The sequence below is a fragment of the Aotus nancymaae genome, unplaced genomic scaffold (genome assembly GCF_030222135.1).
Source record: "Aotus nancymaae isolate 86718 unplaced genomic scaffold, 86718_ANA_hifiasm-v0.15.2.pri h1tg000011l, whole genome shotgun sequence".
NCBI classification, from domain to species: domain Eukaryota; kingdom Metazoa; phylum Chordata; class Mammalia; order Primates; family Aotidae; genus Aotus; species Aotus nancymaae.
This window is the reverse complement of record NW_026988422.1, coordinates 8380598-8407618: the sequence shown is the minus strand read 5'-3', so window position 1 is coordinate 8407618 and position 27021 is coordinate 8380598. Positions and strand designations below refer to the sequence as shown.

General features: G+C 36.0%; 1 long non-coding RNA gene and 1 other non-coding gene across 2 annotated transcripts in view; one reads left to right on the top strand and one right to left on the bottom strand.

The window, feature by feature from the left end:
• The window catches only part of LOC135274212 (uncharacterized), a 463279-nt gene that overhangs the window by 364182 nt on the left and 72076 nt on the right, over positions 1-27021 (top strand). The gene's annotated exons all lie outside the window — the stretch shown is intronic.
• LOC135274379 (U6 spliceosomal RNA) lies at positions 3923-4026 on the bottom strand. Its single transcript, XR_010342221.1, has one exon. It is a non-coding gene; the product is annotated as a U6 spliceosomal RNA (small nuclear RNA).

Sequence of the window (27021 nt, the reverse complement as noted above, 5' to 3'; positions counted from 1 at the left end):
GCCTGACGTACTTTACTTAACATAATGTTCATCAGGCTTACCTATGTTGCCACACGTGACAGGATTTTATTATCTTTTTATGGCTGAACAGTGTTCCATTGTGTATATATACCACACTTTGTTTATCCATTCATCCATCGATGGACAGTTAGGTTGATTCCATATCTTAGCTATTATGAATATTAAGTACTGCAGTAAACATGGGATTGCGGGTATCCCTTTGATATACTGATTTATGTTCCTTTGAAATTCCCAGAAGTGGGATTGCTGGATCATATGGAAATTCTATTTTCAGTTTTTTGAGAAACTACCATACTGTATTCCATAATGCTGTATAAATTTACATTTCCACCAACAGTATATGAGTTCCATTTTCTATACATTTTCACTGGCATTTGTTATTTTCTTTTTGTTATTAGCTATTCTAGCTAGGGTAAGATAATATTGAGCCTGGAAGACATTATGTTAAGCAAAGTATGTCGGGCACAGAGAGGTAAATACCACATATTCTCACTCATATGTGAAAACAAGAAAACTATCGATTTGCATTTCCCTGAAAATGATGTTAAGCATTTTTTTTTTAATGTTTGTTGGACATTTGTATGTTTTCTTTTGGGAAATGTTTATTCAGTTCCTTTGCCTACTTTTTAAAATTGCTTTTTATTTTTTTGCTATTGAATTGTTTGGGTTCCTTGTATATTCTGCACATTAGTCCCTTGTCAGATGAATACTTGCAAATATTTATTCCCATTATATAAATTGTCTTTTCATTCTATTGTTTCTTTGGTTGTGCAGAAGATTTTCAGTTTAATACAGTCCTATTTAACTATTTTTGTTTTTGTTGTCTGTACTTTTTTTTTTTTTTTTTTTTGAGGCGGAGTTTTGCTCTTGTTACCCAGGCTGGAGTGCAATGGCGCGATCTCGGCTCACCGCAACCTCCGCCTCCTGGGTTCAGGCAATTCTCCTGCCTCAGCCTCCCGAGTAGCTGGGATTACAGGCATGCGCCACCATGCCCAGCTAATTTTTTGTATTTTTAGTAGAGACAGGGTTTCACCATGTTGATCAGGATGGTCTCGATCTTTTGATCTCGTGATCCACCCGCCTCGGCCTCCCAAAGTGCTGGGATTACAGGCGTGAGCCACTGCGCCCGGCCCTGTTGTCTGTACTTTTAAAGTCTTAGGCATAAAATCTTTGCCTAATGTCCTGAGGTATTTCTTCTGTTTTCTTCTGGTAGTTTCATAGTTTTGGGCTTTGTGTTCATCTTTAATCTATTTCTAGTCAATTTTTGCACATATTGAAAGATAGGGATCTAGTTTCTTCTGCATATGGCTATCCAGTTTTCCCAGTACCATTTATTAAAGAAAACGCCTTTTCCTCTGTGTATGTTCTTGGCTCCTTTGTTAAAAATCAGTTTGCTGTAAACATGCAGATTTATTTCTGGGTTCTTTATTCTGTTCCATTGTTCTGTATGTCCATTTTAATACCAATACCATGCTATTCTGGTTCAGCTTTTTTCTCTTGCTCAGTATTGCTTTCACTATTCAGAGTCCTTTGAGTTGCCACACAAATTTTAGGATTGTTCTTTCTACTACTGTGAAGAATGTCATTGATATTTTGATAGGGATTGCACTCAATCTGAACATTGCTTTAGACAGTATGGTCATTTTAACAATATTCTTCCAATCCATGAGCATAGGATATCTTTTTATTTGTTTGTGTCTTCATTTTTTTTTTTCATAAGTGTTTTGTAGTTTCCATTGTAGAGGTCCTTCATCTCTTGGTCAAATTTGTTTTTAGGTATTTTTGGTAGCTATTGTGAATGTGATTGTTTTCTTAATTTCTTTTTCAGTTGATTACTGGTGTATAAAAACGCTACTGATTTTTGCATGTTGATTTTTATTTTGTATTCTGTAACCTTACTGAATTTGTTTATCAGTTCTGAGAGGATTTTGGCAAAAGTCTCTAGGCTTTTCTATATATAAGATCATGTTGTCTGCAAAGAGGGATAATATAGCTTCCTCTTTTTTTCACTTTGGATGCCTTTTATTTCTTTATCTTGACTAATTGTTAGACTGCAACTTCCAGTACTATATTGAGTAAGAGTGGTAAAGTGAGCATCTTTGCCTTGTACAAGTTCTCAGAGGAAAGACTTTCAGCTTTTCTCCTTTGAGTATGTTAGCTATTTACTTATCTTATATGGCTCTTATGTGGACATATATTCCTTCCAAGCCTAAGTTGTTGAGAGTTTTTATTATTAAGAGATGTTGAACTTTGTCACATTCCTTTTTTGCATCTGTTGAGATGATTATACGGGTTTTGTCCATCATTCTGTTGAAGTGATGTATCACATTTATTGATTTATATATGCTGAACTGTCCTTGCATACCTGGGATAAATCCCACTTGGTCATTGTGTATAATTCTTTTAATATGCTATTAATTTGGTTTGCTAGTATTTTGATGAGGATATTTGCATCTATATACATTAGGGATATTGATCTGTAGTTTTCTCTTGTCTGATTTGTTCATATCTGGTTTTGGTATCATGGTAATGCTGGCCTTGTAGAATCAGTTAGGAAGAATTCTCTTCTCGTCAATTTTTGGAATAGTATGAGAATTGGTGTTCTTTAAAAGTCCGGTAGAATTCAATAGTAAAGCCATCTAATCCTGAGCTTTTCTTTGTTGGGAGACTTTCTATTGCAGATTCAGTCTTGTTACTCCTTACTAATCTGTTCAGGGTTTCTATTTCTTCCTGGTTCAATATTGGGAAGTCATATATGTCCAGAAATTCATCCATTTCTTCCAGGTTTTTCAACATTTAGCTTGTAGTTGTTTGTAGTAGTCTTTAATGATCTTTTAAATTTCCATAGTATCAGTTGTAATGTCTCCTTTTTTATTTTACTTGTTTGGATTCTCTCTCTTTTTTCTTGGTTAATCTAGCTAGTGGTTTATCAATTTTGTCTATCTTTTCAAAATGTAACTTTTCATTTTGTTAATCATTTGTATTGTATTTTTTGTCTCTATCTCATTTACTACTGCTCTAATCTTTACTGTTTTCTTCCTTCTGCTAATTTCATTTTGATTTGTTCTTGCTTGTCTAGTTCTTTGAGGTGAATTTTTAGGTCATTTATTTGAAATCTTTCTACTTTTAATGTATGCATTTATTGCTATAAACTTATCTGTTTGTATTACTATTGCTATAACCCATAAGTTTCGGTATATTGTGTTTCCATTTTCACTTGTGTCAAGAAATTTTAAAAATTTATTATTAACTCATTTTTTCACCCAGTGATCAGGAGCATGTTGTATTATTTCCATGTATCTGTGCAGTTTACAAAGTTTCTCTTGTTGATTTCTAGTTTTACTACATTTTGTGATTTGAATAGACTTGATGTGCTTTCAGTTGTTAAAGATTTGTTGAGTGCTTTGTAACCTAACATATGGTCTATCTTGGAGAATGTTCCATATGCTGATGATAAAAATGTGTATTCTGCAGCTGCTAGATGAACTTTTCTATAAATATATTTTAGGTCCATTTGGTCTAAAGTGCAGTTTAAATCCAATGTTTCTTCATTGATATCTTTGTCTAGATTTTGAAGTTCTCAACTGTTGTTTTAGTAGGATCTATCTCTCTCTTTAGCGCTAAGAATATTTACTTTGTATATCCGGATGGTCTTGTGTTGAGTGAATATATATTTTATAATTGTCGTATCCTTTCACTGAATTGATCCCTTTGTCATTAAATAATGACCTTCTTTGTCTCTTTTTTTCTATTTTTGACAAATGGGATATGCACATTAGCCCCCCCTCCTATCTGCCATCTTCTTCAAGTGCTTTTTGTATATTTTCAAGATAGTAGATATTCTTCTTTGCTTTCAAGTACAGGACTCAAGCACTTCTTACAGGGTAGTCTAGTGGTAATAAAAAATATGGAATGCTTTACAAATTTGCATGTCATCCCCTCACAGGAACTATGCAAATCATCTCTTTATCATTTTAACTTTTAGTGTATGTGCTGCCAAAGTGGTTTGTTTGCCTTAGTATCTTTTTCCTTCTTTTTAACCTATTAGTATCTATAAATCTAAATGTGTAAAACTGAATACTGTTTATATGAGACATTTTAGGCATGTCTCATATAAACAGTATTTAGTTTTAGAATTTTTTCCCAATAACTTTTAACATAGTTATGGTATAATTTTGGTAAGTCTATCATCGTACTATTTGTTTTCTACTTGTATCAGTAGATCTTTGTTACTTAGATGTAAATTTTCTGTCTTTCACTTTTTAAGATTCTTATGACAAACATCATTCACTCAAGAGTTGAGATTGAAGAACATATTGCTTGTTCTGAAGTCCAGAGAATAAAATCCCTTTCCTAGGTTACGTGATTAGAATGAGGTCCTCATCATTTATTGTCCTTAGCATATTGTGTTGAGATAAGGCTGAGCCACAGCTATAATTATATTGAATTCAATCTCCTTTTACCTTGTAAATATTTGAGTTGGGAGTGAGTTGGCTGCACTTTCCAGTATGTTGGTTATTCTTTGGATTCATCACTTTTAGGACTCAAAAATCCAGTCATTTTGAAAATGCACAGGATCATGTTTTCAGATCCTCCTTTACTGTAGCTCTGTTGTAAAATTTGAGGGTATTGTTGGAGGAGAGAATTATTAGACCAGCAATTTGTTTCATGCTTGTGCATTTTTTATACTACAGTTCAGTCACACGATCATTCAAGATAATTCTGACCTCTCCTATTTTCCATGAAATCTGTCCATCTTCAGCACCTCTCACTTTAATTTGCCGTGGCTAAACCAGATACCTCTTCCTAGGTATGGCAGAATTCAGTATGTACAAATGCCAGTTTACCAAGTCTTCCTTGAAGCATCTAGTCTTCCTTGGTGACATTAAAATGATAACTTTTCCTTGGTCTAGGTTTTTCTCATTGTTATCACAAGAAGCAAGGTCTTTTTCATTTTTACATTTTATCCAGAATTGTATTATATTTGACCCAGCATTTCTTGGTATTAGAGCTTGAGAATTTTTAGGTTATCTGAGTTTTCTGTCATTCTGAAATAGAAATGGAAACCACAGACATACCTTTACAATATGGCTATTAGAGAAATAATGTTAGTGGTTTAAAACACTGATGTGCATTAAAATTATCTTGGAAGATTATAAAAATATGGATACTTTGGTCCTATAGCAGATGATTCAGATTCACTCAGTTTTGGGCTAAACCCAAATAAAAATTATGTGGTTTCTAAATGTATTTTCCAAAAGCCTCTCAAGGTGATTTTGATGCAAACCAAAGTTTGAGAAAAATGATAAAGTAGACGAGAGGTAGCCTAAATATTCACAATATTTATCTACTCTTTTCTCCACTGTCCAAGCAAGTGCTCAAGTTGTACAAATGGATGAATACATTCATTATTGCCAATGGTTTTTTCATATAAATCAGCATGAGATAATTTAGACAATTGAGATGTTCTTTCAATAAACAAAATTATAGTTAGAAGAAGTCAGTTAGAAGACAGAATCAATTTTCTTCTTCTGATGAGTTTATCAATGTGCTCCTTGTTATTTAATTCTTTGGACACTTCCTTATATATTATATTTGACCTCACTGTAGAAACTGATGCTATCCTTTCTCTTCCTAAAACAATTTTTTCCCTTGCCTTTGTTTACATTATAATTTTCTGGTTTCTCCCTACCTACTGGCCACTTAATTAGAATTTTAATTCTTTTTGCTTTCCTAGTTAAAATATAAAACTTGTAATCTGCTTTTGAAACTCACCATACTTGTTTTAGTAATCTCAGGAGGTGGTATGGTTTGGCTGTTTCCCCACCCAAATCTCATCTTGAATTATAGTTCCCATAATCCCCATGTGTTGTGGGAGGGACACGGTGGGAGGTAATTGAATCATGGGAGTGGCTACCCCTATGCTGCTGTTCTTGTGATAGTGAGTGAGTCCTCATGAGACCTGATTTTTTAAAGGCGCTTTCCCCTCCTTGCTTGGCACTTCTGTCATGTGAAGAAGGACATGTTTGCTTCCCTTTTACCCTGCTTGAAGTTTCCTGAGGCCTTCTGGCCATACTGAACTGTGAGTCAATTAAACCTCTTTCCTTTATAAATTATCTGGTCTTGGGCAGTTCTTTATAGCAGTTTGTAAATGGACTAATACAGTATCCAAAACATTAAACACCAAAAAATGTAAAAGATATGCCAGATATTTCTACTGAGACTACAAAGCATGACCAAAAATATTTTAAAGAAAATCTAAATAAATACAAAGATATACATGTTTATGTATCAGAAGATTTAATATTTATAGATACAATTTTCCTCAAACTGCCCTGTAAAAATTTTTGAGTTGGGGTCTCACCCTGTTGCCGAGGTTGGAGTGCAGTGGCATGATCATGACTCACTGCAGTCTTGTAATCTTGGGCTCGAGCAATCCTTTCCTGTATACATTACCCAGTCTCAGGTATGTCCTTATTAGCAGCATGAGAATAGACTAATGCAAGAGGGGTGCAACAAAATTCTTGCAGCGAAGGAATTCACTATACATTAATCATCATTCCTCTCTCTCTCTCTCTGTGTGTGTATGTATTGTCTATCAACAGTAAACATTTATTAAGTTTATTTTCTGTGCTACTTGCTGGGAATACAAAGAGCCTTAAGATACCATCTCTGCCCTTAAGGAGCTTATAAATAAAATAAATAAGGATATTATTGTAATTCTGAAATAATTCTGAGAATGCTGCCCTTAGCCATGAATACAATTTTCTTCCTCCCTGAAGCTTTTATACATTCTCCTTTTCACCTTCTATTTTTATTTTCTTGAAAATTTGTTTGAAGGACTTAGCTCTCTTCACATGTGGGAATATGTGATAGGAGAGAGGTGAAAATGAAGTGAGGAGGAAAAGTAGGAGGGAAGAAAGAAGGGTCTCAAGGCAAATGGCTTTCTGCGTCTATACTATAAATAACATAAATGCAATTACGATACTTTGCAGTGGCTCGTGCTGTAATAACAGCACTTTGGTAGGTCAAGGTATGTGGATCATCTGAGTTCAAGAGTTCAAGACCAGCCTGTTCAACAATGCAAAACCCTGTCTCTACTAAAAATACAAAAATTAGCTGTTCATGGTGGTGCATGCCTATAATCCCAGCTACCTGGGAGGCTGAGGCAGAAGAATCACTTGAATCCAAGAGGCTGGGGTTGCAGTAAACAGAGGTCATACCACTGCACTCCAGACTAGGTAAGAGAGAGACTCCATTTTAACAACAACAACAAGAATAAAATTACAGTATTTTAGCTTTCTAAAGTGCTCTTAGAATTTCATCCAATTTTATTTTCACAGCATTCCATTTTATTGTGGAAAAACTGGGTCAGGGTGTGTCTGTGTGTTTACCAGACACCTCCATCCTTCATCTTTTAAAGCACATTTCTTTAACTTAATACATTATTAATTCGATCCTGGGAGCAATCCTCTGCGTCCTTCGCTCATAAAACAGGGAGGCGGAGTAGAATCATACATGTTTGAAAGGCAGAAAAAAATACCCTGCTAAGTTTGAATCCTTGTTTATTTACTTGCTAGCTGTGTGACTTCCATTTAACTTCCATGAGCCCATTTTTCTGTTACATATGAATAACAGTTCCTACTAGTAGAGTTTTATGTCAAGCCTGTTATATTCTAAGTGTTGGTTCATTTTCTACTTCCTCTGAATTGGATCAGTTCTTCCAAAGACAGATTTTTTTCTTTCATATAAAGTGATACTTTTCCTAAACAAAGACAATATTTTCCGTTCTGTAATTGACCTGCAGATTGGGTTGGCCCCACATTTAGGAAGGTGGATGCTAGCTGCTTCTTGCTTGTACTAGACTGGTGTGACTGTTTTCCTTTCTTTCACCTGACACAAAGTCTTAGGGAACATATCCTGTACAAAATTTATTTTTAAATAATACACTAAAACATTCCATATAGAATAATCTCCTGAAAACAGAAAAAAGGGACCTGAAATCTATTACATGGTGTATGCCTAGATGCACAATTTCTAATCTGGTAAGAGTTCAAATGTAACAATTAGTGTCACACTTCACCTTATTCAGAGTAGTCTAAAGCTTATCTGCCACAGGCAATAATAATCAGGACCCAATAAAAGATGTTGGAGCAGATGGAGGTACTACAGTTTCCAATTACACTCCTCTTTGTTAGGCTTTATATTCTCTCATGATTTATTGAACAGACTTCAGCTCTCCGTCACCTATACAACTGATATTTGTGTTTAGCACTGCTCTGTAAGTTTGCTTACTTTCTAAGGTAGAATAAGCCTTTGTGTAAATGGAGAATCTCATCTTTTCTTACTGAAATACTGCAGATGATATTTTGTTTTGCAGCCAGAACAAAAAGAGGAAGTGAAAAAGGCAATTGATATTTATCGAGCATTGGGAATATCTGGTAGGCATATTTGAGTAAATCAACTCTTGAATAATTTGCTGCATTTAATCCTCATAACTATTCTGTGAGGAAGAGGTTGTTTCTTCTTTGGTCACCACTTTGTTGATGAGAAAACTGAAACTTGGAGTTTGAATCAGTAAGCAGATGTGAAAAAACAAAAAGACTAGCTGTTCATAAAATCGTATTGCCAAGGGAAAGGTAAGAGAGATTTTATAAATGAGAGTGTAGATAACTTTATTAATAAGAACATCTTGTTTCATTATATGGAACAATAACATGTCTATGTATATGAGTCAAAAGAATTAATATTTTTAAAACTCTAGGAGACTGTTTTTCATGTGACTATTATTACCACGTGAAGTGTTTAACAAACGTGTGGACATCACACAGTCAGATGCTGTGTTAGGCACTGATAGCTTAGTGGTGGGAAACAGAGGCTACATGTCTGCTTTCCTAGAAAAATTAAATACAGATGTTCATGAGATTTCAGTTAATGCTTACCCATTGTTCATTGAGAAAATGAGACTTCAGTTTACTTTATTAGTCTGAGGCAATTAACAAGGCAGAAAGGATCCGCTAGCATGGAAAGTACAAAGAATGCTTAAGAAGCAAGTGTCAAAAATGCTGATGTACCTCCCTAAATAAGTCCTAGAACCTGAAAAGGAGTATGGGGTGAAAGATGGAAAGGCCAGGTGTTTTCAGTGTCTCATGAAGAAGAGCATGGTTTAAGAGCATTTAGGATTCCTCAGAAAATAGAATTTCTTTCTATGTCGTGGTATTTGCTCCTTCCAAATTACTCTTCTCAGACTTTTACCAAGGCAGCCCAGCTACTCAGTAAGTAACAGCTGATAACAAAATATTTCTGTTTTCCTCATCAACAAGGGGGAATTAACTGTCTTAAACAGAATATTTGATGTCACTCTACATATAAAGATTCAACAACTGTATGTTGGCACATGAATCCTCCTCATAGGGTAATTTGAGTTAAATCCACAACAACTTTATGGTCAATAGCTTAAGTGCAATGTTAATGTCTTTTGTTTCCAGAATTTAAAAAATAGATTTCAAGGTACAGTGTAAGATGTAGAACCCATGATGTAAGGAAAGCATTTATAATTATAGAAATCAATGCACAGTCTAACAAAATGATATCAAACGCAAGCAGGAAAGGGAAATAAAGGAAAATAAAACCAGAGATTTTTCGGTATTTGTGGAAAATATATAAAGAAACATTCAAAGCATTATGAGACTGTTGAATTCATCTAATGAGTAGGAATGTCGAAATGGTTCAAATATCACAAAAATGATCAATGAGTTGGAAAAAAGGACTTATAAGGGAAACTTTAATTATAAATATAACTAGGGAAGACCTTTGTTACCACATGACTCATAACACAGATTTGAATACAACAGAGTTACATGAGTCCTCAAATGGAACTTTATAATAAAATTATAATTATAAACTGCTCTGGGTAGATCATAAAATGTGTGTGTGTGTGTGTGTGTGTGTGTGTGTGAGAGAGAGAGAGAGATAGAGAGAGATGACTGATCTCTATTTAAGGATTTATTCATTTAATAGAATATTATTAGGATTGGTTAATATGCTATCAAAACGGCTTTGCAAAATTAAAATAATAAACTTTCTGTTTATAAAATAGTCATATGAGGAAAGGGATCACAGAAGATGGTTATTATGATGCCATGAGTGTGATGAAATTATTTTAGTCTCGACTCTAGACAATGAAGGCTATAAGGCCAGGCATGGTGGCTCACACCTGTAATCCCAGCACTTTGGGAAGCCAAAGTAGGTGGATCACATGACATCAAGAGTTTGAGACCAGCTCGGCCAACATGATGAAACCCTGTCTCTACTAAAATTACAAAACTTAGCTGGGCGTGGTGGCAGGTGCCTGTAATCCCAGATACTGGGAAGGCTGAGCCAGGAGAATCCCTTGAACCCAGGAGGCAGAGTTTCTCAATTGCTCCAGTTGAAATATAATTGTTTATTGACTGTTTGGTTCCTTTCTGTCTGGGGGTGTGTGGTGAAAGTTAGACCACTCTAGTCAGTCACCTTATAAGCAGGAATAATACCTGATGTTATTCCTGTTTATATTTTTGAATGTATTAATGTGTATATATTTTTGTATGTATGTATACGTGTGTGTGTGTGCGCGCGCGCGCGTGTGTGTGTGGCATATATCCACATTTAATTTCTCAGTTAGCTTTAGGCATCTATCTACCACAGAAAAAGATTAAGAATGCCAGGTTAAAAAACAAAAAAGAATGCCAGGTGAAATCAAAGGGAAAGTGAACTAATATTCAGCTTCTGGTCATACAAATAGAAGTTTACAGGAGACAACTACCTTGAAAGCCAGGCATTGTTAAACAGGATTTTCTAGATTCTTTTATCTAGATCTCATGACTGAGATCAAATTTGCTTGACCTCACTCAGGTTATACCTCATGAAGGGAAGAGAAAGAGAAAGAGAGAGACACACAGGGACAGAGACAGAAAAACTAAGAATAAATGAATGAGAATATGCTGCTTGCAGTCCAGGTAGTTGGTGGGGAAAGGATGGCAAGAAGACTACAGAGAGAAGGGTCTTCAGATCATGAAGAAGGGCTTTATTATCTGTCTAAAATTGAAAACAGGAATTGACATGGTTATGAGAGCCTGGCTGATCAGGGTTTCCTGAGTGTCTTCAAGCCTCAGTTGGGAGCCTAGCCCACAGATACTTCTAACATGGCGTGTGGTAGTTATGCGTGTCTTTGCTGTAAAGCAGGTAGATAAATTGTCTTTCAGGCATTCTGGAATCACAGACTTTCCTGTATACCCCAGTGAAGTGATGAAGAGGTGTTAAAATTGCCCATGGGTAGCAGAGGCCTGGGGTCAAGACCAAGTTGCCACCATAGATTTTGAGACTGAGTGAAAATGGTGGTACTGAAGTTCTAGCAGAGTTGCCAACATGTCATCCCAAAAGCCTGGTGGAGTCTGTTGCCTATTGGCAGTCACCAATCTGAGGTACAGACCGGTTCACATATTCTGTACAAGAGATAATAGAGATCCAGTACCTCATGGATCTGAGGCGCATTCGCCTTATGTCTCCTTCACCCACTTCTGTAAGGACAAGGTCATCTCCTGTCATATGTATAAACTTGAGAAAAGTACTTGTTGTTCCTTTCTATGTTTAGTGCTTCTTTCAGGAGCTCTTGTAAAGCAGGCCTGGTGGTGATGAAATCTCTGAGCAATTGCTTGTTGGTAAAGGATTTTATTTTCCTTCGCTTATGAAACTTAGTTTGGCTGGATATGAAATTCTGGGTTGAAAGTTCTTTTCTTTGAGGATGTGGAATATCTCATCCCCCACTCTCTTCTGGCTTGTAGGGTTTCTGCTGAGAGATCTGCTGTGAGTCTGATGGGTTTCCCTTTGTGGGTAACCCGACCTTTCTCTCTGGCTGCCCTTAGCATTTTCTCCTTCATTTCAACCCTGGTGAATCCGACGATTATGTGCCTTGGGGTTGCTCTTCTTGAGGAATATCTTTGTGGTGTTCTCTGTATTTTCTGGACTTGAATATTGGCCTGTCTTTCTAGGTTGGGGAAGTTTTCCTGGATAATAAGAAAAGTAAAGAGAAAGAGTGAAATCTGAAATATTTAGCACTTACCTATAAAATAGTGAATTACGTGAAAGAAGTAAATCTGAAACAGCCCTAATAGGATATTTAACTTTGAAGAGACTGAAAAAGGACTGTTGAAACCAGAGGAGTTGGAAATATTTTAATTGGTAAGTAAAAAAAAAAAAAAAAAAATTCTACTCAGCATGATTGGAAATTGTGAAAAAGATAAATGCAGTTTTAGAAAATTAAACTTTTCTTTGTGCCACTGACTCATTGGAATTAAATGTTCAAAGTCAGATCTTAATGTAAACCTAGAGTTTAGACAATTAATTGAGTTAAAGGATTCAATTTTTGGTGTTTCTCTTATGCTCTTAGGGAAAAGTAATAAAACTCAATTGACACAAATATCACGAAGATTGGAAGAAAATATTTCATTTTGAATTAATACACATTTTAAATGAGATTTTACCACTGCTTGGATAAAATAAACTCCAGACTACTCAACTTTGATATGCTAGAATGAGACTTGAAAGACAAAGTCTAGTTTGAGGAACTCAGCATTATTTATGGTACCACTTCCCGTAAAGCACTCAATTCCTCCTAACCGCAGTTTCTTTACCTATAAAATAGGTAACATCTACCTCTGGGAATTGTATCTCATATATTATTGCACAGCTGAATTTGAGTAGAACAAGGGCAAATCTGGCATGCTGCCTGTTTTTGTATATACAGTTTTTTTGGGTGGGAAAGAGCCTTGTCCACTTATTTATTCAACTTTCCTACAGTGACAGCACACTGCAATGGTGGAGTTGAGTATCTGCGATACAGACTGTGGCCTGTGTTGTTAAAAATATTTACAACATGAAGCTTTACAGAGAAAAAAATTGCCAGCTCTGGTGTAAAGTATCATAAGCAATAAAATGAGCAGGTGCTATTATTTTTATCATGTTATATCCCATTTGCTGATTCCATGCTAACACAGCTGTGTTTTAGCAAACAATTTTGTTTAAAAACCAACTTCTTTGCAGGCAGGGGTTATCCTGGGTACTGGAGAAGACTACTACCTTTTCATTCAAAAGCATGCTTCTCATTGCAAAATAACCAAATGGCATCAGGTTTATAAAGCAGTCTACTCAGACCTTGGTTACTTTTTCAGTGGCTCAGGCCTGATCTCCCTGGTTAAGGTGATATAATTAAACTTGGAAATCTAAAATCTAAGTACCACCTGTTCTTAATTCTCCTTGAGCCATTCCTCACACACCATTGGCATTGAGATCAAGGAGCCAGCTACACTCCCTCAACTTTATCATACTTCCCAGAGGGGTGTCAGCCAAACACTTTCAGTTCCCTACGTGCACATGAAGTCAAAAGACGAGCAGAAGACAAACTGCTTTTAAGAAGGACACAGCATGCCTACTTTGATACCTTTTCTTTTCCTTTGTTCCAAAGTCTATCCTCATGTGGACTGACAACAAAGCTGTCACCTGCTGCAGGGTGAAATAGAGTGAGAACAACAGACAGCTATTATGTGAAAGGGAACCTTGGGTGAATTTGGCAAGATGCTAGATTATGAAAAAATAATAATTTCAAACACTAGTTTATTATTAAATGGAATCAGATTTTAACAACTTCTTGTTATTGGATTTCCAGCAATGGGAATGTAGCATACTTTGGTTAATTATGTCATTCTTTAGGGAAAAAAAAAAGTTTGTTAACAGCTAGCCACCTGCCATGTATTAAAAAATAAGAGGCTGTAGATTACTTTCTGGAAATAGAACATTTTTGAAATGTAGATGCTGTAATTTTGCCAAAGGCTGATAAAACCCCAAAAGGTAATTATGTCAGCCTGAGAAGACTATAATAGTGAAAATAAGATTTAGAAAAGAGTTGTATGTTTTCAGCCACCATCAGCAGACAATTTTAAATTTGGAAGTGAATGCCATTGTGCTCGGGCATAGTTTAAATCTTTTCCTCCCCACCAAATGTTCCTCTCATTTGCCTGAAAAACTTCCAATTCTCTCTCTTCCTCTTTTCTCTATTTCCCTTCTTTTCTTGCTTTCCCACCTCCTCTCAGCTTCTCACCCTTCCCACAACCACTAATGCTCTTAATATAACTTAGAATCGTATAGAAATTTGTGCTCTTTCAACAGAGAGTGGAAAGCAAAGGATTTTTGTAGGATGTCACCATTGCTTTTTCTTTTCATATTAAAAAAAAATGTCGAACAGCCCCTGTAAGTCCATTTTAAGGAATCTGTCCTAGAGATATACTTCCAAGTATGCAAAGTTATATTATGAAGATCTTCATTGAAGCCTGAGGATGGAAAAAAAGAGAGAGAAGTGAGGCAGAGATTAGAAACAATAGGAACCGTGGGAAAATACAGGTCAGGAGAAGACAGGAGGAAGACCAGGGACTGGGAGTGTTTAACACAGCAAACTCCCGAAATGTGGTGTCAGAAAAGAGCTAGCAACAAAGGCTTCCCTTTCTTTGTCCACATAGGACTGTACGTGACCTCTATTCATTGTTTAAAACTCAGTGTCCTAACTGTAGAGAATCCCGTATTATTTTGCTGGTGAGCCATTAGGGACTTGGAAATGAGCCCAAAATATACTAGAGAAACACTTGGTATAACTAAAGATACTTTTCATTGACACTGTATTAATGAAAGATGCCAGAAAGAAATAAGACAGCATTAGGCTGCCAAAGGCATTTATTGTAATAAACTTGGTGGGGCAGGTCCTGTGGCACAATGAGCCCTCAATTATCTAGCCTGCAGGAAGAGAAAAATAAGTTACGAATAGACAGCACCAGGACTAGGGAAACTTACTCAGTTGGAGAGTTTGCCTCCAAGTAAGGTGTTAGGAATCTGAATCAGGGTCCAAGTTGATGGAGCAAATTTTTTCTCCATATGGGTTTGAGTTGATATCCCAAGATTCAAATTAGGTGGTTGGGGCCCAGTAGCTGGAGTTTTCCAGTAGCTGTGCTGCTCAGAAACAGGTGGATGGGAATTGTGTGGTTTCTGGAGTGTGGAAATCCATCTGGGTTGAAGTAGGATTCTAGCCAGTTGTTGGCAAAAGGGAGAGAGGGTTCAACTCTTAGGAAAATTGGGACTGTTTCAGAACCTTGTTGTGATTGTTGGAGCTCAGAAACAAGATCCAATCCTAGTCAGAAAACTGGAGTATAAATCAGTCCCACGAAAGCAGCCCAGGAGGTTGGATAAGGAAGCCATAGCTCAGCAGGCACAAAGGCATCTTGAAACTTACACCTGTTACGAATTGAGAGTTACTCCAGACTCTAATTCACAGTTCGACAGGCAAGTTTGTCAGTTGGTTCAGGCATGAAGAGGGCAATGTGAGAAGCAATGAAAACAATAAGAAATGACATTCCTGGTGAAATCTTAAGAAATGATTTGCATGGTGCTAACAATTCGAAAGATCCTGGAAGCACAGATTGGATAATTTTCTGGAGGGTGAGTAAAACAGTTCAGGGCTGATTACTTCAATCTTTAATTTATGAATTTATTCTTCAAAAAGTTAGTGGTGGTCTTTGACTTGAAGAATAGATTTCACAAGCAAAATGTAAATGAGTAAAAAGCAAGCTAATTATTCACTTTATATAGAAAGCAAGTGTCTGGGAGGTCTTTGGATTCATACTCCTTACTTTCTGTATCCCACATCAGGAGCAGATATGGCATATATAGTTGATGTCATAGTAACTGTGAGTAATTGATAATATGTAATATCTGGTAATACTGTACTTAAGGCAGAGGAAAAAATTCCCTATTTAATGAGTACCTTTAAGAGTTTATGTTAACATTTTAAATATTTTAAAAATTTTAGTTCATTTACATTTTAATCTTTAAGCCTACATTATATATCAGATTTCACTCATGTTTTCCAACAGTGGAATTCTATGTGGTAGCTCAATTGTAATAATATTTCCTTGGAGGTGCCAAAAGTTATTTAGCAGATGTAACATGTTTTCATTCATAATATATATGTGAGTATGAATATTTATACCCGGATTTATCCATTGTATGATTATACTGAAAGGAACAGATTTAATGCGCATGATGATAATTCTCATTAGTGGCTGTTTACCATTTGTTAGACACTGTGCTGAGTGATTTTACAAACGTTAACTCATTTAATAATCAGAAAAATTCTAGGTAGCAAATATTCTTACCCTGATTTCTTAGAAGAGGAAACTGAGAGTTAGAGTCCTAAAGTTAAAAAGTGGTAAAATTGCATATGACCCAAGAACTAGAAGATGGTGAAACTGGCATTCAGACCAAAGTCTATATTGATGAGTGTTGAGACTCTTAACATCTATGTTATATCACTTGCACAAATTAACTTACTTGATTCACTAATGAAGTCACAGTTGTACAGTCAATTTACACATAAGCCAATTAGCTTTGCATAAAGGAAAGAACACTGCTTCATTGTCACCATACCTGACCACTGCTTGAAATATCTGTGCCTCTAATTTCAGTACATTTGGGCAAGACCGAGGAGCCATTTTAATACAAAACTTGTGTATGACTAACTCCTTAAGTTCCACATTTTGATGTTTAGGAAGCATCAATATTGTGAAACTGGCCATACTGCCCAGAGTAATTTATAGATTCAACGCTATCCCCATCAAGCTACTAATGACCTTCTTCACAGAACTGGAAAAAAACACCTTAAACTTCACATGGAACCAAAAGAGAGCTCGCATAGCCAAGACAATCCTAAGCAAAAGAACAAAGCTGGAGGCATCATGCTACCTGATTTCAAACTATATTACAAGGCTACAGTAATCAAAACAGCATGATACTGGTACCAAAACAGAGATATAGACCAATGAAACAGAACAGAGGCCCTGGAGGCAATGCCACACATCTACAACCATCTGATCTTTGACAAATCTGACAAAAACAAGCAATGGGGAAAGGATTCCCTGTTTAATAAATGGTGTTGGGAAAACTGGCTAGCAGTGTGCAGAAAGCAGAAACTGGACCCCTTCCTGACATCTTACACTAAAATTAACTCCAGATGGATTAAAGACTTAAACATAAGACCTAACACCATAAAAACCATAGAAGAAAACCTAGGCAAAACCATTCAGTACATAGGCATAGGCAAGGACTTCATGGCTAAAACACCAAAAGCATTGGCATCAAAAGCCAAAATAGACAAATGGGATCTAATTAAACTCAAGAACTTCTGCACGGCAAAAGAAACAGTCATTAGAGTGAATCAGCAACCAACAGAATGGGAAAAAATTTTTGCGATCTACTCATCTGACGAAGGGCTAATATCCAGAATCTACAAAGAACTAAAACACATTTACAAGAAAAAAACAAGCAAACCCACCAAAAGTGGGCGAAGGATATGGACACTTTTCAAAACAAGACATATACGAGGCCAACAAACATATGAAAAAATGCTCATCATCACTGGTCATTAGAGAAATGCAAATCAAAACCACATTGAGATACCATCTCATGCCAGTTAGAATGGCGATCATTAAAAAATCTGGAGACAGCAGATGCTGGAGAAGATGTGGAGAAATAGGAACACTTTTACACTGTTGGTGGGAGTGTAATCTAGTTCAACCATTGTAGAAGACAGTGTGGTGATTCCTCAAGGACCTAGAAATAGAAATTCCATTTGACCCAGCAATCCCATTACGGGGTATATATCCAAAGGATTATAAATCATTATATTATAAAGACACATGCACACGTATGTTCATAGTGGTACTGTTTACAATAGCAAAGACCTGGAACCAACCCAAATGCCCACGGATGATAGACTGCAGAAGAAAAATGTGGCACATATACACCATGGAATACTATGCAGCCACAAAAAATGATGAGTTTGTGTCCTTTGTAGGGACATGAATGAATCTGGAAACCATCATTCTCAGCAAACTGACACAAGAACAGAAAATCAAACACTGTATGTTCTCACTCATAGGTGGGTGTTGAACAATGAGAACACATGGACACAGGGAGGGGAGCATCACACACTGGGGTCTGTTGGGGGAGCCAAGGGAGGGACAGCGGGAGGGTGGGGAGGTGATGGATAACATGGGGAGAAATGCCAGATGTAGGTGACGGGGGGAATGGAGGCAGCAAACCACATTGCCATGTGTGTACCTATGCAACATTCCTGCATGATCTGCACTTGTACTCCAGAAACTAAAGTACAATTAAAAAAACCCAAAAAACAAAAAACAGGAACTTCTCATAGAAATGTTTGTATCTTACTAATGTGACTTTAGCAGTGGGTCTTAAATGGTTTTAGAAGAAAGTCCGTAGAGAACGTATATATACCCTCCTTTAACTTCTGACTGTAAGTTACATCTATCAATTTCATTCACATTTTCACAAGACTGACTGATTACACGGTCCTGACCTAAGTAAAAGCAATTTGGAGATGGGGTCTTGTGTCTTCAGGCAGAGCAAATGAAACTGGATTTTATAAACAAACCCATCACACTGGTTCTGCCTAAGCCTTATCTCCATCACTGATAATGATGCAGATAATTGACAGACTGCTGAATTAACTTTTTAACTATGCTTATAGACACAAAAAGAATAAATAACACAGAGCTCATGTCTTCTTGATAGTAGTATCCTTTATTTAGGAGTTTCCAGAAAACTGGAATCTAATGAGATACCAAGGTTTTCTTCTTGTCATGGTGTTCCACAATAGCTTTACTGTTTCTCATGTTTACTATTTCACTTCCGGTGTTTATTCCAGTGTATGTGCATATACATTTGTTGCATGAATGTTACAATGTGCTTATTGTGATAGTGGGTGATTAGTGGGTGAAGTTGCTAATATTTTAGCACCTAATTGAAAAGCCTCTAAATGAAGATAAATATTTAGAGAGACACCGCTGGAATTTAGAAACATTGCAACAGTGTAAGCCTTGTGGTCAACTACCTTCTCTCAGTCTCAATTTATCTATGTTCAAATAGAAGGAAATCTTTGTCCACAATGGTTTAAGCTGTTTCTGGCCAAAGGGCTGATGTTTTTGCTGAAACGGATTTCACAAATGTGGACAAATTCAGGCAATGACTCCCAGAGCCCTTTAGAAGAGAAGGCTTAGCAGGAGCACTTTTAGTCTTTGTATATTCCTGTCTCAAGTGCCCTTTGCTGCTTGCCAGGGAGCTCAGGGAGGCAGATATGACATTTTAATGATGTAGCATAACCTAGACCTGTGGTTCTCAACCTTTCCAAGTACGAGGTTTCTTTTCAATGTCAAACCTTACAGAATCCCAAAAGATTCTAGTTGCATTCTTTGAATCAGTTGCTGAGGAACTATAAAACAATAAAGGTTCTATTGAACTTAGTAGTAGTTTTAAATGTGTTTATACTTTATTAATGTCATAAAGTTGAAAAATAGATACAAGACAAATTTATTCAGTCAATTAACTATATTTGATGCACTATAGGTCTGAAGGTGTTTTACAGTAACTCTGAGGACCATGGGTTGAGAAGCAATGAATTCAGTGGAAGCACTGGTCCCCATAGTGCCAAATACAGCTTAAAGATAGTGTGTAATGCTCCATGTATATAGTTGACATAGACAGGTACTTTGAGTAGTTTAATTATTTATAAAGGAACACCTTATTATGAATAGTCTTCATTTCATTAGGAAGTAGGATATGCAGGGTGTATGTGTGTATAGGTGTGTTGAGTATTTATTCATTCATTTGCTATTCTAGGCATTGAAGAAGGTGGTAAACGTTAATAATAAGAGCTGTTGTTCATATACAATGTTCCTCAATTTACCATGGGGTTTCATTTCGATCAACCCATCATAAGTAGAAATATTGTAAGTCAAAAATGCATTTAATATACCTAATCTATCAAATATCACAGCTTAGCCTAGCTTATATTAAACGTGCTCAGAATATTTACATTAGCCTACAGCTGAGAAAAATCATCTAACATAAGGCCTATTTTATAATAAAGTGCTGAATATCTCACATAACAGTATCATACTGCATCGCTAGACAGGGAAAATCCAAAATTCAAGTATGGTTTTTGCTGAATGAATAGCTCTTTTGCCCCATCATAAAGTAGAAAAATCATAAGTTGAACCATCGTAAGTTGGGGACCATTCATAGTGATTAATATCTACTACACAGATCTTCGTTATGTATTTTTTAAGATGTATTAACCCTATTATTAACTTTTATTTTGCAAGTCAGTACACATAGAGATGTGAAGCAATGCCCGAGGCTATAAATCTAGTACACGGCAGAGCCAGCATTCCTACTCAGTGTGTTTAGGCCTCGAGTCTGTGCTTTTAATCATTTTGCTGTACTGCCTCTCAAAACAGTATACTCCCTGTCTCTCATACCTTACATTGCATGCAGTGACAAAGCAAATAATCCAGTAAAAAATAATTAAGCTTTATAAATTTATGTATAGATGCATTCTGTGATACAGAGTGAGTGCTGGCTACCTGTTTTCTATAGGGGTGTTTGGGAGAGCCTCATTGAGGAAATGACATTGGAGGATTAAATAAGGATATGTTCAAACCTCTCTCTTCTCAACCAGCTCATAACCACCAGGGCCTTTTTCCTCTTTAGGAGAATAGCCAAAAATACAGTGCCCATGACATCATAATTTGTAGCATCTATGTAATGATTAGACAGCTAGCTCAGTCATATATTTTCAACATAATTTCATTAAATATTTTTCATGTTGTATGTATAAGTAATCTCTGGGCTAATCAACACTGCCATAGAAGTTCAATATTAAAAATTTTTAGTGATTGTTTTCACTTTGTGATTTTACTGCAAAGTTCTGTTACACTGAATCATTCACCATTTTTTTTTGTTTGTTTTCATGCGTTACATCTTACAAGAACTCAGCGTAAGCTCTAAGAAGTTGAATCAGAATTTAAAAAAAAAATCTACTAAATATCAGCCAGTGGTATGTCAGGCTGGCAAGCCTTTCTTCTCAGCTAGGCTGCCAAGGTTTTTATGTTTTGAATTTTGTTCTCTTTATTCCAGCTACTGAAGGTTTAAGCAGAAGAGCCTTGCAGAGGTAGGCTCCCTCTCATTTGTACTATTTCTCCTGATTCTCAGGTCCTTATAGTTTCCACCCAAGAGGCCTGCTTCCTACATTTCTAGGACACACTGGTGGCTTGTTAATCTAGAGGCATGCATAGCTACATGTTATTTGATCACATTTGCTCTGAAATATGTGCTTCACACAGAGCGCAGCTCTAATCTTTGTGGAGGAGAAGGTGAAGCTTCTCTTATTAGCTGTCCCTAATACTCTCTTTCTCACATGCAAACCTCTGTGTCTGCTTTTATGTATTTTATGGAAAATTCAAATCTTTTTTTCTCTTTGGAGGGGCCTCTTTCCAGTTTATCCCTTCAGCTTTACCAATTCCTCTTAAATTTTCTGTGTGATTCCACCTCTGTTTGGGGACACCTATCATGATTAAGTTGGCTATTGTGCCTAATTTCATGAATTTGTCACATATTTCCCTGGAACACATTATAGACATTGGCTCAATGCATTTCTCTAAGTTCTGAGGGGACTAGAGTGGAGTTGATGCAGTCTTGTTCCCTTCATGAAGTTTTCTCTTGACAGCTTAATAATCAATGTCCAGTATCTATCCATTCTTCCCTCTCTATATGGCTTTTCTTTCTTCAGGAAATATTTATTGCATGCCCATCTGCTTTACAACTGGCAAACTGCTGTTAATATAGTTTTGAAAACTTCAAAATCTCTGTCCTGGAGATAATACTTTTTAGATATAGGCGGATTAGCATTAAATTGTGTTTATGTGAATATGCAACATGTACATATAATTCTTAATAGTAATCTTTTATTGAGTGGCTATTATGGGCCAGATTTATACCAAGACTTTAGCCTTGGTGTTAATCCGTTTGAATTTTATGATTACCCAGTGTATTAGGTACTTTATTATGTCAAAATTTTAGATGGGAAAATTGTAGCACAGGAATTCCAGAAGTTTGTCCAAGATTACACAGCTGATAAGTGGAAGAACTGGGAGTCCAGCCTGGCCACATTCATTCCAGAGCCTTTCATCTTTTCCAGTATGTTGTGTACATTTACAGCGCCCAAAGTAATAGTTTCTTAATACCCGTCTTTACCGCTGCCTCCAGATTATTCTATGACAGTGCTTGTAGCTTGTCATTTTCTTATTTCAGTTCTTTTGCTTGTTTGTTTCTACAGATTCTCATGTGATGTGACGTTTAACACTCTCAATCCAGTAGAAACTATCTTAAACATCTTATTGCCGACACTGTCAATCACTTTGGTTAGCCCCTCCCTTCTGAATAATCATTCTCATGCTATACCATTTCCCAAACCATCTCCCTTCCACATGGAAAATCCTCTGTTCTCTTCACCAACCAATCCAACAGCTATACTTTCTTCAGTAACAGCCTGAGACCAAACTCTTCCATTCCTTGCTAAACTCCCATAGCAAGTAGAGCTTGAAAACATTCTAGGGTGTCCTATAACCCTGACTTTAATTATTTTCTGGTTGCTTTTTCTTTTGCCTGTGTTTTTATAACCAACCAGATGTGATTTTTTTAGTGGTAGAGATCTCACATTTGACTTTTGTTTTAAACCTCGTTAGTAACTAGAATATGTTCAATGCTGACTAAATTCTTCTCGACGGACTTTTTGGAGAAGAATAAATGATACTTGATTTCAAGCACTTCTTCTATAGAGAAAGATATGTTTCCAAGGAAAAGTTAAAAATTCAGGTTAATGCTCTTACTTTATATAAGTGACAGTTTATAGCACGTGGCCATACTAATTATGTAAAATGATTCTCCAGAATTTGAAGACTATGAACTTTGATTACAACACAGTATAAGTGAAAGAGTGCCCCTGACTTACTGGTATTACTTGGATGCTTCTAATGCACATATATGATTTGATCTTTTCGCCTTTGGAACAGACAAATTAGAGGTATTAGGAGAAGAGGCACGCTTCAGTTGCATAGGATGCTGTTTCCCCAGAAATCTTCTTTCTTTTGCCTTGGTTCTGTATCAGAGACTGCTGGGGCAGGTGGTAAGACACACCGTAGTCCCTGGCCAGAATTTGCAGTGAGTGAGAAGCCTTCTGCCATCGTGGTGTTCTTGGCATTCCCAAGTTTCTTCTTTGGATGAACCGTTTTAAATTCTGCTTCCTCTATAAACAGTAGTTTAAAATGTCTACCAAAGAATCATAGGGTGAGTAAGTGTACAAAAGCCCGTGAAAAATAAGCATAATGTATCATATGTAACTGAGTTAGGGTAGGCTATCTTACTTTTTGATGTAAATAATAAGTCACCAAATGCAACTGTATAATAAAACATTGGCTTATAAGGAATTCCACAGAAGTTTTAGTTGTAGTCTCTAAGTATTTATACCAAATTTGTTGCATATATGTTTTGAAAATCTATTGGCAAATAGCCATCATTGAATTTTATAAAAGAAACTGCATATCAACTGGATACTTTATTTGCAATATTTCAATCAAATACCAACTGTAAGGTTGGCAGTTCCATAACAGTGTTTTAGAGTATTAACAGAGTCATACTAATTGGTCCCCAGACAAAATCTGCAGTGCCAGGCCTAACCTTGGGGCAGTTTTTAAGCGATTGCCATTATGAAATCAAACCACTTTGGAGTATTTATTTTACAAGGTATTGTATAATGGAATGGACCAGGGAAATAGGACTTTATTTTTAATATGTTTCTAAAAGATTTCTAGTTTGAGACTTGAAAACATATTTCCTCTTAAGTGTAGAGGATTCGTAATTCACTATCAAAATAAAGGCAATCAGAACTACCAGAGTCAATGTATAAATATCTTAGATATATTCTAAACATATACACTTAAAGATAATTACTCTATTTGAATACAGCTTTAGTGAATTCATGTCGAAGCACTCGAATTTATGCTGTTGTATAGGAGATTAAAAAGTGCTTTTATGAAAACTCTAATAAATGGCTCATTGGGCAATATGAATATTCAAAAGGGTGCCAAATATGCAACAACATGTATCTGAAATATCCTATTCTATGTACAATAGAGATTTATTATTCTGTAAGAAAAGAAATAAACCTCATTGAATATTTTAGGGCAATATACACTTTTGAAAATTATTTTAAATCATTGCACAAATTTTTTTTCAAGTACATCGGCCAGAGGAGGTGCTGTCTGTATTAGATCCGAAGGCTGAAAAAGAAAAAGGTATTCACACAGAGGGAGTCACAACCTCTCAGACGCAGACTGCTCTACACAACTAAACCTACTCCTTTTGCTCATTTTCTGTTATTTTACCTAGAGGAGCTCAAGTGTATGTTTTCTCAAGATTCCTATCTTCTTTGCTCGTGCTTGATCTTCCTGGGCCTCTGTGAGTCTGAAATTATAAGACTGATATAACATCAGAGAGCTGAATGGACCCCAGGGAGTAGAGAGAATTGGAGAAAATCATGTAGTTGGAAGTTCCCCACGGAGGTAGCTGAGCCTGAGTTGAATTTTACATTAGTGCATGAAGAGTAAAGTTGTCAATCCAAGCTGGTGCCAGGGTTATTTGAGTACTTGGGTCTCCTACTTAGCACTGCTATTTGCTTTACTCTCTTACCACTGAGAAACCCATTTCATCACTGTGGTGCATGTGAAAACTTGCCTGGAAATAAGGGGCTATACTGCTTTGGGGAGGACCATTACCTGTGATATGGAATATTCAGGTAGCCATACTGGAATAATGTGTGCATAATCCTTGAGCAGTTACAGGTAGAAAAAGACTTAGGTTTTTATTATTCTTACTATTTGTTACAGTTAAACTTGCCAAATCCAGGGAATTAATTTTCGTAGCTTCTTGATAACAAAAGCTGTGTTTGGGGGGCAATGTAATGCTTAGAGGTCTACCAAAAGGAGTTTCTAAATATAACATTTAATTTGACAGTAATTGAGTTTAATGTTGAAGATCTAAATAAAGAAATTTCTAAATATAGTGCAAAGACTCGGTACTAAAGTTTTAAAATTAAAATGCTTCTTAAAGATCAGCCTCAGCTCCTTGATTCTGTTTTGTTTCAATTAGCCATTACAAGCCATTGCGAGAAATACTAATACTAATCTTCACATATTCCTGGTTCGAAAGTGTGCTGCTAATGATTGATATGTTATAGGTGGGCATAGACTTTTGTGAATCATTCCTTAGGTAATGTGTTAGAGGGTAGTTTAAGGACGTGGATTTAGGAGCTGTATTGCCTAGGTTCAAATTCATCTCTGTCACTTACAAACTAGTGACCTTGGCTAGGCACAGTGCCAGCACTTTGGAAGGCTAAGGCAGGTAGATCACCTGAGGTCAGGAGTTCTAAACTAGCATGGCCAATATGGTGAAATCCTATGTCTACTAAAAAACATAATTAGCTGGGCGTGGTGGCAGACACCTGTACTCCCAACTGCTTAGGAGGCTGAGGCAGGAGAATCGCTTGGACCCAGGAGGTAGAGGTTGCAGTGAGCCAAGATCACACCACTACACTCCAGATTGGGTGACAGAGCAAAACTCCATCTCAAAAAACAAAACAAAACAAAAATGAAAACTAGTGACCTTGAGCAATTTACTTAAACACTGTGTGCTAATTTATTCATCTATATATTGGAATAATATAACAGTGGTGTCTCTTTATAGGGTTGTGGTGAAGATTAACATTATATATGTATTTCTTAAAACAATAAAATAGTGGCTGGCACTAGATAAACCCTATGTAAACATTAGCTGTTATTATTACTGCATGCCTTAAAATGTTCAATGAAACATTTCTCTCAGAGCGTCCATGTGCTCAGATTTTGAGAAAGATAGAAATTATGCTCAACTTTGAACATTTGTTTTGTTGGGCTTCATGTCTGGTACATATACTTGAAGGTGTCTGTAAAGTGAAGTGAAAATTGCTTAATAGATATTTTTCTCTTTGGAATTTAGGATTTTAATCCTTACATAAAAAGCAGGAAACATATATAGGAAGTTATTGACCTCTGTAGGAGAGAGGCATAGTCTGATAGTGAAATGTAGAAAGTGATAATTACTGAGTCAGTTTTTTTAAGAGAGAATAAATTAAATTGAATTAGAACAAGAGGATATGTCTTTGACTGGGTGGTTCAAATATGCTAAGAATGTTGTCAGGGTTGGAAGAATAGAAATGTTGTAGAATTTACTAGAAAAAGATGCATATGTGGCCTACAAATTTAAAGCTGATAGGGTTTGGCTCTGCGTCTGTCACCCAAGGTGAGGGATAGGAGTAAATACAAATGGGTATGAGGTTCCTTTTTGGTATGACAAAAATGTTCTAAAATTATACTATAGCAATGGTTGTGCAATTCTATAAATATACTAAAATCCGTTGAACTGTAAACTTTAGGTAAATTTTACGATATGCACATTATGTCTCAATAAAGCTGTTAAAATTACATTAGTGCAAAAAGAACTAGTATAATTCACTACACTAACAAAGCTAAAAACATGAACAATCATCTCATGAGTTCTATAAAAGCATTTAGTAAAGTAAGACATTTATTTGTAAAGTATATCTTAAAAATCCTACAGCAAACATGAACTTAATGGTAAATTTTTGAAAGTTTTCATTTTTAAAATGACTAGGATAAAAGATGTCTGTTAGAATCCAGAGGTCCTTGTTAGTGAAATAAGACACAACATAAAAATAAATTTTAAATATTGGAAAAGAAGAAATAAAACTGTCTTTATTTGTACATTATAGGATAATCTATGCAGAAAATTCATAAGATAACTCACTAGAATTTATAAATGCATATAAGAAAGTTGCTAGATATAAGCTTAATGAAAAAAATCATAGTATTTATACATACAAGTAACACATGTAGAAAACCATGGCATTTATAGATATAAGTAACACATGTAGAAAACAATAAAGTGAAT